Source organism: Geotrypetes seraphini, chromosome 11, assembly GCF_902459505.1.
Source record: "Geotrypetes seraphini chromosome 11, aGeoSer1.1, whole genome shotgun sequence".
Lineage (NCBI taxonomy): Eukaryota > Metazoa > Chordata > Amphibia > Gymnophiona > Dermophiidae > Geotrypetes > Geotrypetes seraphini.
This window is the reverse complement of record NC_047094.1, coordinates 77,521,565-77,537,337: the sequence shown is the minus strand read 5'-3', so window position 1 is coordinate 77,537,337 and position 15,773 is coordinate 77,521,565.

The window sequence follows — 15,773 nt, the reverse complement described above, 5'->3', positions numbered from 1 at the left end:
CCATCAATTCCTTCAATGAGGACACTGGCAAGAAGCAGGTGGATTCTGGAGGGTCATTGCTGGTTCGTGGGCACTGGGCAGTTGGGCCCTCCTTACTGCAGCCGCTTTGCAAATCTAAAGCCGTGGCCTTGTCAACCTTGGTGTTGGAGGATCAAGACCTGGCTGAAAGACATCCCTGGAAGGGTTTCTCTGCCAGGGGTGGAAAGAGGAATGGACTGGCCCTGCATTCTGCTCCCTCCCATTTGGGATCATGGCAGGAGGAGGTTAGTATAGTGGTAGGGGTGGAGCAGGAGGAACTGGAGGAATCAGAGGTAGTTAACAAGGCAGCTGAGCAGGAGCAGGTTTTTGTGGCCATTGTGGTGGCTCCCCAGGTGATGTCAGCAGTGATTGATAAGCGATTGGCTGGGGAGGATGGGGGAGGCAGAGCTTGAGGAGGAGCAGGCTGCGGGCCTTACCAGTGAATGACAGTCCTGACACGTGGGGTTTCCCAGCTCTGCGGCTCCCATTCAAGCAACTTATTTTCAAAATTCTTTGAGCTTTTGGTAGCTGGGGCAGTTTGAGCCTGTGTGGTCCAGCTCCTTAATCCATATGACAACAGTTTGGTCAACCAGGAGGGCATTGGGGTGGGAGCAATTTCAGTTTGTGCATGCCAGTGGGTTCATCACTTGATGTTGAAGTGCCCTCTTCTGCTCGTCCTTTTGCTGTTTCCTTGCAGGTCCCAGAGCTTCCATCTCAGGGTAGGTGAGCGACAGAGAACAATGGTGTATTTGGATTCTCATGACCAACTGATGCACTACAAGCAGCTCATAATGCAGGTGCAGTTACAGTGGCAGCTTTGGACAATGCTACTTACTCAGCTGACTTGGAGGATCCAAGTCCAAGCAGTACTACAGTGACAGGTAATCTAGGCGGGGGGGCTGGGGGTGGGGGGGGGGAATAGATCAGTGACTAGGAGATCCAGGAAGAAGAAGTGAGGAAGAGATAGGAAGAGTAGGCAAGTTTCATCTTCTTCATGTTCCTCCTCTAGTTCTTCTTCTTCCTCTTCTTCTTCTGAGTCATCCTTCCTAACGGGCCTCTTTCTCCTTGGGAGGGGATGAAGGAGGAAGGGAATCATGTATGAGATACCCCTGCATTGGTGGCACTATCTGAGTTATGGGAATAGGTGCTTAAACTTTTGAGTAAGAAGATTAGGAAGTGGATATATATTGATATATTTTGGTTGCTGGAGGGTAGGGTCAACAAAAAACACAAGAAGGTCAAAAAGGAAAGCATGCTGGGAAGCATATGGTGGTGTCTCGGAACGTGGCCAATTGGACGCATTCCTTTCTGAGGTTAGCCAGTGTATGGGGTTCTGTGCATCCTAAGCAATATGGGCTTCTGCTGGCTAATGCAGACTTGGTTTTGGATGCTTATCACTGTTTCAGTGGTTGGGCCTGGCTCAACTACAATGAGGCCTTCAGGGACAAGATGGAAGAGAATTTCCACATGTCCTGGGGAATGCAGGATATTAACATGTGGCTTACACATATAGCATCCAAGCAAGCCAGTGCCTCAGCAGTTGCGAGTAGTAAGCTGAGTGCTTCAACACCCTCTGATGAGCATTCCTTTCATCCCCCAATGGGAGTGGGAGTCCCAGGTGAGGGTCTGAGACAGGATGTATGCTGGAGGTATAGAAGAGCAGCGGGTCCTTTTCCTGATTGCAAGTTTAGACACGCCTGCTCTCAATGTGGGCAAAATCATGTAGCTGTTAAATGCCCCAAAATCTGAGACTGGTGGATCTCAGCCAAATAGTAAGTAAGACCCAGGAATCTCAGGTCCCCACACCAGTCCGTGTGAGTGCCATGCGTCCTTGGCTAAGGAGGTATCTTGGAAGCGAGTTTCAGGGAGGGGTTTGTCTTCCCGTATCATGGGGACTTAAGGGAGGTATGCTGCCTGTTGTTATTTGAGCACTACACAGGCAGCATACAAGCTAAATGAATGTTCAAATAACAACGGAAAATGTTTTAAAGATAAGTAATCAGCTGTCAATTGCTTTTCTAACCAAAGGAGCTATACATTTCGAATGTTAGAAATAAGATTTTAAATATTTAAGCTGCACTGGATAAAAATCTTAAAAAAAAGTTTGAAAAACAAAAAATTAAGTTAAACTAGTATATAGGATTCGGGTCTTTGGCCTATGACTGGAGCAGGGAGCTGTAACACTACGCTGACTGTTCAGTCCATGATAGGACAACGCGTAGGCTACGATTCTGAGGCCTTTTCCTGAATATTAGTGAGTTATATGCTGGATGCATCTCCTACATTAAGTGGTATATGTTATTTGTGTTAGTAGACTTAAGTAAAGAGCAAGGTGAAAGATTTCATCAAGACATAAAAACAATGGAAGTCAGATATCAGGGAAGATAGGATGCACACATGATGGCAGACTATTGTTGGAATCTTATGAGGGATTACCTGGCAGATCCCACTCTTGGAAGTCTTACAAAAGGAGCTTCTTGTGTATCAAACTTCTGCTTTTGGTATGAAAGAAGTAGATTTTCAAGTTGTACACTTTTCTTTTAATATTTAAAATGTTTGAACATTTTTATGAGAAATAAGTTCAGGGGGGAGATTTTAAAGGGCTTGGGGGCTGTTGCCGCACGACAGCCACTAGCACGGCTTTATAGAAGAGGGGGTAAATGTTTCCTTCATGCTTAAAAGATATTAATTTAAACACTATGGGTGATAACAGTTTAGGTTCTATACTATTAAATTATCTTTACTTAAGTCACCATAGGTTATCTGGAAGGCAGTCTAAGTGACTGTGCAGATAATGGACTTTAACACTCATGTTACAGCCAAGCCTGTTGAAATGAAAGAGCATATTCTCTACTAATTGTGTGTAGTTGTCTGCATTCTTGTTGCCAATTTTAAATGTTTCAAAATCAGCTTATTTTTTAATCTCACCTTTTCTATGGAATAACTTGCCACCCCGATTAGGGTGGAACAATCTTTTCCAAAATGTAAGACTTTTTAAAAAACGGATTGTTTTCCCTTCAGGAAAACTGATCTGGATAAGATAACACAACTGGTTTTTATGTATGACTGACTACTTGTATTTATGTACGATTGGTCACCTGAATGAAAGTAGACTTCACTATAATTTTATGACGTTCCTTTCCCCTGTTCTTTGTTTTTGAATTGTAAGCTGCTTAGACCTTTTGCATTGGCGTGATATCAAATGAACAATAAACATGAACATGCAGTCTGTGTCCCACATATGGCAATTAGGTTTAGGATGGGCTGAGGAGGGCTTTGATGGGAACTCAAGTGATTTAGAACATGAGGAAGGTACTGGGTGGACTTTTACAGTCTGTATCCTGCAAATGATGTGATGGTTTGGATAGGCTGAAGTGAGCTTAAATGGCATCTCCAGTAGTTGAAACTTAAGGTATCAAGCTTTGACAGTAACTCCAGTAGTTCCAGGTGGATATCTATGGTCTAGCAGCTCCCAGGAATATCAAAGACAATTCAATATAAGCATGAATTTATAATGAGTGTAATTGTTGGACAGGCTGGATGGACCATTCAGGTCTAGGTTTGCCGTCATTTACTATGTTACTACGTTAACATAAAGTAGTAACATAATAAATGATGACAGGCAAAGAAAAGCAAAAGGTGTAGTCTCAATGTGCCACCTAAGGGTTAAAAGCTTTCCTTTGTGTAGTGAAACTTGGTCGTGTCGTGCTTTCAAGTATTTGTGTGTTTTATGCTCTTATGTGGTAAATAAATTTAGACTTTTATTACCATTGATCTGCTCCTTTGTTGCCAATCTTGGTTCTTGCAGATCTCCTGCCACTTTGTTTCCTTGAATAAACTTTACATGTACTGCTGTGAATTTATACACATAAATTTGATTTGGTGTGTGCAGTTTCTGCACATAGCAAATGTGCATCCCTAATAAAAATGAAAACCCCTGAAAACTACAAAGATAGAGGGCCCAATATTCATCTGGCACTGGGCAGTGCACTGTGGCCTGGATTCTCGAACCAGTGCTAGTTTTTTTAGGCACCAGTAGGTGCTCAAACTCAGTTAAAAATGCCGTTCAAACAAGGTTTTTAACTGAGTTTTAAGGCATCTTCTGGCACCTAAAAATATCAGCACTAGAATCGCACCTAGAGAGGCGCATTTGGCTGCTGAACGCCACTGTGAGCGTGGCTAACTCCCGGAAGTGTTGTTAGGCGGCTTACAACACCTCCGTAGGTGCGATTCACATCATTGGTAGGTACCGGAAATGTAGGCCAGGAAAACCTTGGCCTACATTTCCAGTGCCTACCTTTGCCAGAGACGCAATTCTGTACTCTGCACCATCACATGATTGGCATGTGATTAGCGGCGCTTTTATGGTGGCCACCGACCACGGCACCGTTTACAGAATCTGAACCTGTCTGATTAACCTGGATATTCAATGCTTGGCCATTTCTAGCAACCAACATTGAATATCTGGAGTTTTTTTGGGCAGCGGTAATGTAACTGGCTAAGTGAATATTCAGCACTAGCTGGTTGAGTTAATAGCGGGCAAATTAGGGCTGCTATTTATGCAGTCCAATGTGCCCATTAAACTTAGCTGACCAGTGCCTGAATATTTGCAACATTGCCAGCTAGTGGCTAGCCACTAATCATGAATATTCAGTGGAGATAACTGGCTATTTCCTGCTGAAAATTAATGGTTAGCTATTAAACTGGCTGGTTACATAATGCTGAATATTTGGGGGAGAGTGAGAGTTGCACCTGCTTATAAACTCTTTCCATAACTAGGGATGAGCATTTGTTTAGTTCACTAGCTTGCTTGTGGGACTTATCTAAATACGGACAGCTCCTAACTGAACAAATCCCATGACCAGATCCATAGCCAGATTTTCAGCGGTATTATCTGCTTAGTGCTGCTGAATATTGGGGTAGTTCTGGGCGGTCCGGGAGCAAAGCCAGGAGTTACTCATTAACCCCCTAATTCTATAAACTTGCATACACAATTTAATGCTTAGTGCGCAAAGTTGTATTCTCAAGTTATAGAATAGTACCAGTTACCCATGTAGCTTAATTGGTAAATTAGCTGCTAATTAGTGTTAACAACCAACAATTGACATTAATTGGTGCTCATTGGTACTAATTTGCGGTTACACGCATAACTACCCAACACAGCATGGGGGAAGGAAGTCCCGCTCCAGCATTCCACCTCGCTGCACCGACCGACCTTGCTGCTTTCTTTGGTTGGAAACCCTGCCCCCAGCATTGATGACTTCTCCTGCTCTGCCGGCCTTTTAAAATGCTGCCGAGCCGGTGAGTCTCTCCAGCTGGTGGGCCATGCTGAAGGGCCACGCCAAAGGGCCCTTTGTGTGGCCCTTCGTGTGGACCAAGGGGACCAAGAGGGAAAAGCCAAGAGACTATACCAGCCACAGACCACACCACCACCCTGCCCTAGCAAAACTGCTACCTAACACTCTACCTTCATCTTTGACAGCATGGCTGCACACATCTCAGCCAGCCAAGCTTCATCCTCCTTCTACAGCTCCCCAGACCCCTCTATAGCTCACGCCATACATTCTCCCACCTCCCCTTGCCTCCTCAGCTTGGATCAGCAACACACAGTGGCAACCACAAGACAACTACTACTACAACCCTGCAACCCCAATGCTGCTCACTACAATATACTTCGCCATTCCAGTCATCACAGGATGTGGCAAATATGGTGACTTATTCTCTCAATACAAGAGCCACCAAATCAGGAACCTCTTAAACCTCATCCTTATTCCTCAGCTCCTGCTCCTGCTAGGTATAAACCGATCTGCTCAACTCACCAATCTCCAACACTGCTTCTCTGACATGAAGAACTGGATGACGGCCAACAAACTCCAGCTGTACGCCACAAGTCTTTCTGGGTTCGAAAGAAAAACACCAGTTTCACCCACCCGATGCTAACCTGGGAATCCACCTCCCTAACAGCAAAATACCAAGTGCGCAGCCTCGGAGTGACTCTGGATGGCCACCTGGATGGCTGCCAACATCTCGTAGGTGATCTCCACTTCCTTTTACTACCTGCACCAACTACGAAGGATCAAACCATACCTCTCTAATCCTGACCTAGCTCAACTACATACTCTGTAGAATGGACTACTGCAACTCCCTATTTAATGGCATCACCACAAAGGAATTCAAATGCCTCCAGTGGGTCCAACACTCAGTGATCCACCTTCTATATGAACTGAACTACTGTGACCCTACCTCATTGGCTCTCCAAGTGGAACATTGGCTACCTGACAGAAAACGCTGCATATTCAAGGCCCTGGTAATAGCTCACAAAAGGTTCCACAACATAATCCCTACCCACATTACATCCAAAATACATCAGTATACTCCCAACTGCCCTTCCACTCTGAAGCAGAGAGCCGACTAAGCATCCCCATGGGAAGATATCTCCAGATGGAAACAGCATGTAAACGCTCCTACAGCCACTTTATCCATCGGCTTTGGAACCAGCTGCCTGAACAGATAAGATCACAGAACTCACTCCTCTTCAACTAAACAGACACCAGCAGACAGATCCCTCTTTGTATCATCCCTCCTATGTACTCCATGTCTTTGCCCACTCATGTCCCTGATTTTCTGTGATTGTTTAATTTTACTGTGAATGTTTTCTTTGTAACCCGTTCTGAGCTTCTGGGAGGACAGGATAGAAATCAAAATAAATAAAGTATTCTGCAGCCTGTTGCTTCAAAAGGCAGGAACGCATAAGGGAAAACCTAATTAAATTATAAGCCTGTCCAGTTTGTCATAGTTACATAGTAGATGATGGCAGATAAAGACCAGAATGGTCCATCTAGTCTGCCCAACTTGATTCAATCTAAAAATTTGTTGGTTTTTTTCTTCTTCTTCTTCTTAGCTATTTCTGGGTAAGAATCCAAAGCTTGATTAGATTGTGTGGTGTAATCTGAGTGTGTGGTGCAGTGGTTAGAGCTACAACCTTAGCACCCTGATGTTGGCTCAGACTGGGAGAAAGTGACTAGTGGTGTGCCCCAGGGCTCGGTACTTGGGCCCATCTTATTTAATATTTTCATCAATAACCTAGAAGAAGGAACATCCAGTAAGATCATCAAGTTTGCAGACGACACAAAGCTATGCCGGGCAATCAGATCGCAGAAGGATAGCGAGGAACTCCAGAGTGACTTGTGTCAGAGAAATGGGCGGAGAAATGGCAGATGAAGTTTAATGTGGAAAAGTGCAGAAAGAACAAGGATCACGAGTATAGAATGTCAGGTGCAACTCTGGGTAAGAGCGAACAAGAAAAGGACCTGGGTGTACTGATAGATAGGACCCTGAAACCGTCGGCACAATGTGCAGCAGTGGCAAAGATAGCAAATAGAATGTTAGGCATGATAAAGAAAGGAATCACGAGTAGATCGGAGAAAGTTATAATGCCGCTTTATAGAGCAATGGTCAGACCATACTTGGAATACTGTGTCCAACATTGGTCTCCCAACCTAAAGAAGGATATAAAACTGCTGGATTGGGTGCAGAGACGAGCAACAAAGCTAATAAAAGGTATGGAGAACTTGGAATACGAGGAACGACTTAAGAGACTGGGATTGTTCTCCCTTGAGAAAAGGAGACTGGGAGGGGATATGATCGAGACTTTCAAAATACTGAAAGGAATCGACAAAATAGAGCAGGAAAAAAAATTATTTACAATGTCCAATGTGACACGGACAAGAAGACATGGACTGAAGCTAAAGGGGGGACGAGTCCAGGACAAATATCAGGAAGTTCTGCTTCACGCAATGAGTGGTGGACACCTGGAATGCTGTCCCAGAGGAGGTTATTGCAGAATCCACCGTTCTAGGATTTAAAAGCAAACCAGATGCACATCTCCTTACGAGAGGCATAGACGGATATGGGTGACTAAAATTACGCCAAGTGTACACCTGGCTGGGCCTCCCCGTGTGCGGATCACCAGACTTGATGGACCGAAGGTCTGATCTGGAGATGGTAGTTCTTATGCTCCTTGTGACCCTAGGAAATATGATAAAGGAGCCAAATTTAAATACCACATAAGATATAAGTGGTAAATAAATAAATAAATAAAATATAGTAGTGGTGCTAGCATTTTTTACTGTGGATGGGCAGACTGGATAGGTCATTTGGCCTTTTTCTTCCATCGTATCTATGTTTCTCTTTTGAGAAGGGACTGTCTCTTTTATCTTTTGATGTACAGCACTGCCTCCCCTTTCTGGTCCCCCCCCCAATGGCTTGAATTTACTGTCTCGTCTTTACCAGTCAGAGAGAACTTTGCACTCTGAGAATCAGATGAAACTTGAGATTCTGTCATTGAATGTGGTAAGATCTACAAGAATTTGTCAATCCATGCTGTCAATACTAGGAGCAGTACTGTGAAATTTGCTACCAATTGAAATTAAGCAGTTTTCAGATATGATGCAATTTAGAAAACACATAAAAATTATATTATTTGAGAGAGAATATACATGAATTGATTTTTTCTTAACTTTTTGGCAGGCTGGCCAGGTTAAAAAAAAATAATAATAATTTCTATATATATAGTAAATACAAAAAAGTACATTTTAGTATGTTTTAATTGTAAGTTGAATATTTGTTTGAGGTGGTGGAGATAGAGACTGTATCTGAATTCAAAAGGGCCTGGGATAGGCATGTAGGATTTCTCAGAGAGAGAAAGAGATAATGGTTACTGTGGATGGGCAGACTAGATGGGCCATTTGGCCTTTATTTGCCATCATGTTTCTATTTTTACATAAATAAACTGAGCATGCACAATCCATAGCATGCAACATCAAGGGACTAGAAGGGATATGGACAGGTTAGGGGTGTGTCTAGCACTTATGTATGCAGATTATAGAAAACTATCAGTTTTGCATCTAACTCCCAGCGGTTAGGTACAAGCATTTAGCATCTGCCATTGAGCTAGCTCAAGTGTTTAAACCTAAAGTTAGGCATGTAACTGCAGATTTACATGAGTATTCTTATTTGGATAGTACTTATTTACATGAGTATTCTTATTTGCATTTCAGGCTGATAAATTACAATCGTGGTTAGGTGAATGTATCCATCAAGCATCGAATTACTGTTCTTTCCGTAAATTAGTTAAGACCACCCTGACATATTTATTACTTAACACTGGGGTTCTCCTTACTGACTGTGTTTTATATTCTATTTTACTATTCGTATTTTTATGATATGATTGTACTTCGCTGACTGTCCAGCTCCTTTTGTTGTAAACTGCAGTATAAAAGAATAAAGTTATTATTATTATTATAAAAGCAATTACATGTGTAATTACCAATATAGAATTCATGCTCAATGCACACCATCCTAGCAACTAATTTTAGGGGGCCTGTAGAAAATTATTTCATTACTACTACTACTATTAATCATTTCTTTAGCATTACTAGACATACGCAGCACTGTATATCAAAATATATAAGAGATAGTCCCTGCTCAAAAGAGCTTACAGTCTAATCAAGACAGACAAACTGGACAGACTTATCATTTAATTAGGTTTTCCCCTATGCGTTCCTGCCTTTTGATGCAACAGGCTGCAGAAATACAAAGCCCGAGAGCTGGTCTCGATGGGCATCTTTAACAATGGGCTGGATGGCCTGAATTGGTTGCCCATCAAGACCTTTTTATAAAGGTCTTGCAGGAGGGAGAGGATAGGTTAAGGAGTAGTGGATCAGCATGAGGTGAGAAAGAGGGGTTATTTTCAGGCACAGGTGGATGGGAAGCTGTATGGAAACTCAGCTTCCCGCCAGCAAGTTTAAACTCACTGGACAGTGAGAGGGGAGCAGGGCATTATGGGTGGGGGGTATAATAAACCCTGCTTACAAGGCATAGGGTCCTTCCCTGTTCATCTGATGCAGCTTTAGTGTGTTTAATGCATCCTGTAGCATACCAGGCAGCTGTAATTCACTCGACAAGGAGGGAAACAACCAGGTGGGTTTAGGAGAGGATTCGGCTCTCGTGCCGGCTCATCTGTTGCCTTTGCAAATCAAGGAGGGCTGCTCTGTTAGCCTTTGCTATGGAGACTTCAGGGAGAGGAGTGGCTAAAAGGGAATTCCCTGGAAGGAGGGGAGAGAAGAAAAAGGTCCCAGCCTCAAGTCTCTCTCTAGAGATGGACCAGACCTTAGGATGACAGGGCCCTGCTGTGAGTGGGAGGGACAGAACTTGTGGTTCCTGCAGTGGTGGCTGCTGTTGCTGAGAGAACACAAGAAACCTTTGCAGAGTAGAACCCGTGACAAAGAAGGGTGAGGCTTAATGCAGGGAAAGCCTTAGGGGAAGCCTTCTTAGACCTCTGTCTGATGCATGGGTTTTCTGAGCTGCTGAAGATGCTGAAGGGAAAAAATGAGGAAGGCAGAGTGGGGAGAAGACACTGAAGGAAAAAAATGAGAAAGGCAGAGTGGGCAGAAGAATCTGAAGGGAAATGGGGAAGACAGAGTGGGGAGAAGACGCTAAAGGGAAATGGGGAATAGGGAAGACAGAGTGGGGAGAAAATGCTGAAGGGAAAAATGGGGAAGACAGAGTGGGGAGAAGACGCTGAAAGGAAAAAATGAGGAAGGCAGAGTGGGCAGAAGATGCTGAAGGGAAATGGGGAAGACAGAGTAGGGAGAAGACGCTGAAGGGAAATGGGGACTGGGGAACACAGAGTGGGGAGAAGATGCTGAAGGGAAAAAATTGGGAAGGCAGAGTGGGGAGAAGATGCTGAAGGGAAAAAATGAGGAAGGCAGAGTGGCCAGAAGACGCTAAAGGGAAATGGGGATTGGGGAAGACAGAGTGGGGAGAAGACGCTGAAGGGAAATAGGGATTGGGGAAGACAGAGTGGGGAGAAGACCAAAACCCAAAGTGTAGCAATATTCCATGCTACCAATACAGGGCAAGCAGTGGCTTCCCCCATGTCTTTCTCAATAACAGACTATCCGGTTACCTATCTCCACAGCAGTCTGAATATCACCAGTTACCATATAAATAACGCTGGCCAACTTATCCAGATCTGCTGCTGAATATCTAGTGATAAAAAGCCTATGGTAGCTGCAGCCTACATTTTTTGTGGGGTGCAGGGGGTAGAGTGTTCAAGATTAAAACAAATGTAAAACCAAATTGTATTTGCAAAAAGTTCTAATGCACATTAAAAATGTTTATTGACAAAAATGTGGGAAATGAACTGAAAAAAATTTAAAAATAGGAAAGAAAAGGCCAAAAATGAAAATAAACTGCAATTTTCTCCCTGTGTACATCCATATCCAAAACTGTGACTCAAGGAGATGAGCATGACAAACTCATCACATGCATTGTAATTGAACTTCCCCATTACTGAATATTGTTATTAAGCCCCATCAGTTGTAATTGAATAAATGTGATGGATGCTAATTAGAGCACTTTAATTGTCCCCATTTAGTTATTGCCACAACCAGGGCCCTCAGTTAATAAACAGAGCTCATTAATAGAGGCACTCTCTTATGCCCCATGCTTCCTCTCAGTGCTCTGATTTTATTGGCTACGCTTCTGTGCCTGAAACCTTGAAAATTAGCAGAAAGCTATTAATTTGGTGTCTTTAGTAAATGTATTTAGGACGTTTGCTGAATTTATTTGCGGCATTTCAGTAAATTTATTTTGAACATTTCAATTGCGTCGTTCCAAATCCTGAATGCAAGCTGGATGAAGCGTGACATATTGGAGTTTTATTCTCTGAAGTTGAGACAAGTCCCTGCCGCTGCACAAAGGTTGTCTGTAGTTCTGGAAGCTGAACTGGTTTACTTTTTTCATTCAATTGACAGTACAAATTGTGCTCGATGTCACTGTGTTAGTTACATTTTCAATTACAGAGTGTCATGTTACATAAAACATTTGCGTATTATAAAGCTAAATAACTGTTTCATTTTGGCAGGGCTCATGCCTGTTTCTCCTTCTCCTCACAAATTCTCTTAATGATGACAGTGTCAGGGAGCAAGCCCTAGATCAACTTATGGCAGGGCTGCATGCACACTCCAGGTGGAGAGAATACCCTTAATACAGAGAAGAGTAGGCCCCCAGATGTGTCTTTGGAATCTATTTATACAGTCCCAAATGATGGGTTATGTTCCCTCCTGGAATGTAAACGCTGAATTCACTGTTTACTTCTTAGAGGCCCACATAAAGCTTCAGTAAGTCTTTTGGAAAAGAACACTTCCACAAAAGGTATGGAATGCCACTTCTGCTGTACTGGAAATGCAATAGAGAATAAAAGAAATGATAATGCAGAGAACAGACAACTGAATCCAAAAGCAAATCACTGCTTATTTCTGTAGAGCTCCTTGATGGTCAAAGCACCATATAAATACACACAAAAGACCGTTATTTGTCCCCTGAGCTTACAAAAATTTTAAAAAGAACAGCAATGTTAGAGGTGTCAGTTTCATAAAAATCAGACAGAGAGGGTGATGTACATTAAATATCAAGAAATGCAGTCAGAGACAAAGAAATGTGGCAGAAAGTTACAAAAATATACCCTATTGTACTGTGTGCCATAAGCTTGATTAAATGTAATTTCTGAGCACACCTAGATAGATTACCTATACAAGTTACAATTAATGAACTCCAGAAGGAAGCTTTCTTTGGCATCCTGTAAGTAGCATGGTTAGTACTGGGATCACATACTTATCTTAGGAGTAAGATTCATTATTGTCAAGGTGTGCACAAAACTATCCCATCTGGAGACAAAAAGGACTATGGCAATTTCATATTCAGAAGCTGATTAAAACCTACAAAGTAATCATTAATCCAACTGGCGGGGGGGGGGGGGGGAGTTGCTCCGTGCAGGAATTAATGGGAGTTCGAAAGCACCAAACTTAAATTCAGGACAGTTCCATTATCACCAGAAGCTACCCCACCGGGATCCAGCATCGGCAGAGGAGGGGAGTAAGTTGAGCCGACGTGGGAGAGTTGCTATGTCCCCTAAGCTCCTGCTATGTGCCACCATTAATGGGAGCCCAAAGGCACCAAATCTAAACACAGGGCAGCTCCATTGCCACCAGGAATTGACCCACTGGAGTCCAGCATTGGCAGAGGAGAGGAGCTGGGTCGGTGTGGAGAATCGCTCCACCCCTGATGTTCCTGCTATATACTGTCATTAACAAGACTCTGAAGGTACCAATCCTAAATACAGAGCAGCTTCATTGCCACCAGTATCGTCAGAAGAGGAAAGTGAGTTGGAGTGGTGGAGGAGAGTGCCTCCCCTCCCCCCCAAACACTCATGCTAAGAGCCTAAGGTGCAAGCCAAAGGTGTGCTTCTTAGAGGCCCACATAAAGCATTAGTGGAGTGAAGAGAATTGCTTACCCCCCTGTTAACGTCACTCACATGCCCATGAACCATCCTCTAGGGCACCAGGAAGCAGGGAGGACATTGGGGCAATTATAGCAATCAATCACACCTACAAGCTATAGGAAACCATCCTCTGAGCGTGAGCCAACTTAGAAATAATTACTGCACCTCACCAAACTTACCTGCTATAGAGCACTATAACACCCACCCAATCTATCTTCAACAATGAACTAACCAAAATGAGTTGGTATCTCATAACAATTCTCTGCCTACTGATCAGCACCAGATGTATCAAAGCCTACTCCACCCCTTCCAACAGTAGATCAGATAACCCTTCAGAACATAAAGTCTCATCGTAGAGTCACCCTATGCTAAACTGTGCCTACATACAATGGGTAATCCCAACACTGGTTGAACCACTCAAACACTGAAAATCACATCAGCAATCGCTATCACTGAACAAAACACTAAACCAACCCCGACAACCTAATAAGAATCCCAATCACTTACACTAATGAAGACGCATTCACCTCAATCCCATATGAATATATTAATGTAAGATCAATGGCAATCAGGACTGAAATTATAAAAGACCTGCTCGATGAATTACAACCCAGCTTTCTATTCCTAACCAAAACATGGATGCCAATGCAAGATGACCCCAGATTATACCTACTTTGCCCAACAGATTACAAAATCACCCGCCTATCGAAAACTGGTTGCAGTGGTGATGGTCTGGTGATACTGCACAAATCATCTTTTTACATCAAAATCGTGGAATCCATAACTCTCACTTCATTAGAAATACTAAAGGTAAAAATAAACAGCAACTCTTCCCAATGCCCCATCTGCTGCATACTATTCTACATCCCTCCTGGAAAATGGCTAGAAGCAGAACCACAGTTCTCAAACATCATCTCAAGAACCATGGTACAATATGATTCCACTTTCATCATAGGAAACTTCAACCTCCACCTAGTCTCAACCTCATACTCTCAAACCATGAAATTCCTCAACCTCTTAACCTAGACCTCAAAACCTTGTATCAACAACCTACACACGAAAAGTGCCATCAGTCAGATCTGCTCACCTCTATTTCAGCAAAAATCACAAGCTACCTAGAATTTAATTCCCTATCTAAAGCACCTTGGTCAGACCACTTACTTCTAGAATTCACCATATTCTGGAAAGAGATTTTAAACCGACCCGCCAGTTACTAAAAAAACAAAGTGCCCCTGAACCATACGGAAATGAAATTGATAACTCATTATTATCCTTCCCCTTGGAATGGGATGATTTATCGTGGCCGTTTTTGATCGTGGGATGTTTCATCACGGCTGCAATGAAATGTCCGCTATAAATCATCCTCTCCACGACAGCCACAATCAACTGTGATGAATCATACATTTCCTTCTCCCTCCCCCCCATTGGCGCCTCTCCTCCTCTCAGCCTCCTTCCCCCACATACAGTACCTTTTGAAAGGTTTGCCAGCACAAGAAGCATTTTCTACTTCCTGTTCAGCCAGCCTTGTCTACCTTCTGACGTCACTTCCTAGTCATGGGACCAGGATGTGATGTGAGCGGGGAATTGAGGCCAGTACAAGCAGGAGGTGCAAGATGCTTACACTGATGAACTTTTCAAAATGTATATGGGGTTGAGGGCCCTCTTACTTTGTGGATGTGTAAGGGGCATAGCCCTCCACAAGAGGTCAGATGCTGCCTTGACGAATCATCGTGGTCGATTCAGTGATGAAACGGCTGCGATGAAATGGCTGGCTGGGCTGAAATAATAATCATGCCACAATGCCATGATAATCAGCCACAATGAATCGTCCTAGCCCCCTGACCAAGACTTCCTGGACCACTGAAAAATGATCAGTGAACAAATCAGCTCCACTCAAATGCAGCAAAAGAATCCAAAGATCATCAGAGAAGTGGTTTGACTCAGCTTGCTGACAAGCTGAGTACTACTGAAATAAATACCCCTCTCCAGAACACAAGACTAAGTGGCACCAGAAAACCCTAGAATATAAAGCACTTCCGATGCCAAAGAAGAAAGAGTACTACTCTAAACAGTAAGGATAAACAGTTGGTCATGATGCAATTTGACATATCAGCCACCTTTGACACTGTAGACCACTCACTCTTGCTCCTGAGACTGGACAAACTGAGTATACAAGGAACTATCATCGGCTAGTTCTCACATTTCTTGAAGAACAGGTCTTACGAAATATGGAAGAATGACCAAAGATCCCAGAGTTGGGGGGGTCCCACAAGGTTCCCCGCTCTCACCCTCCCTATTCAACATCTACCTAAGTGCAGTGGGCAACAGTCTCCCCTTCCTTCAGTCACATATCTTCTCCTATGCGGACAACATCTTCATACTCAGTGCTGCCAAAGACTCCTTGTAAGAC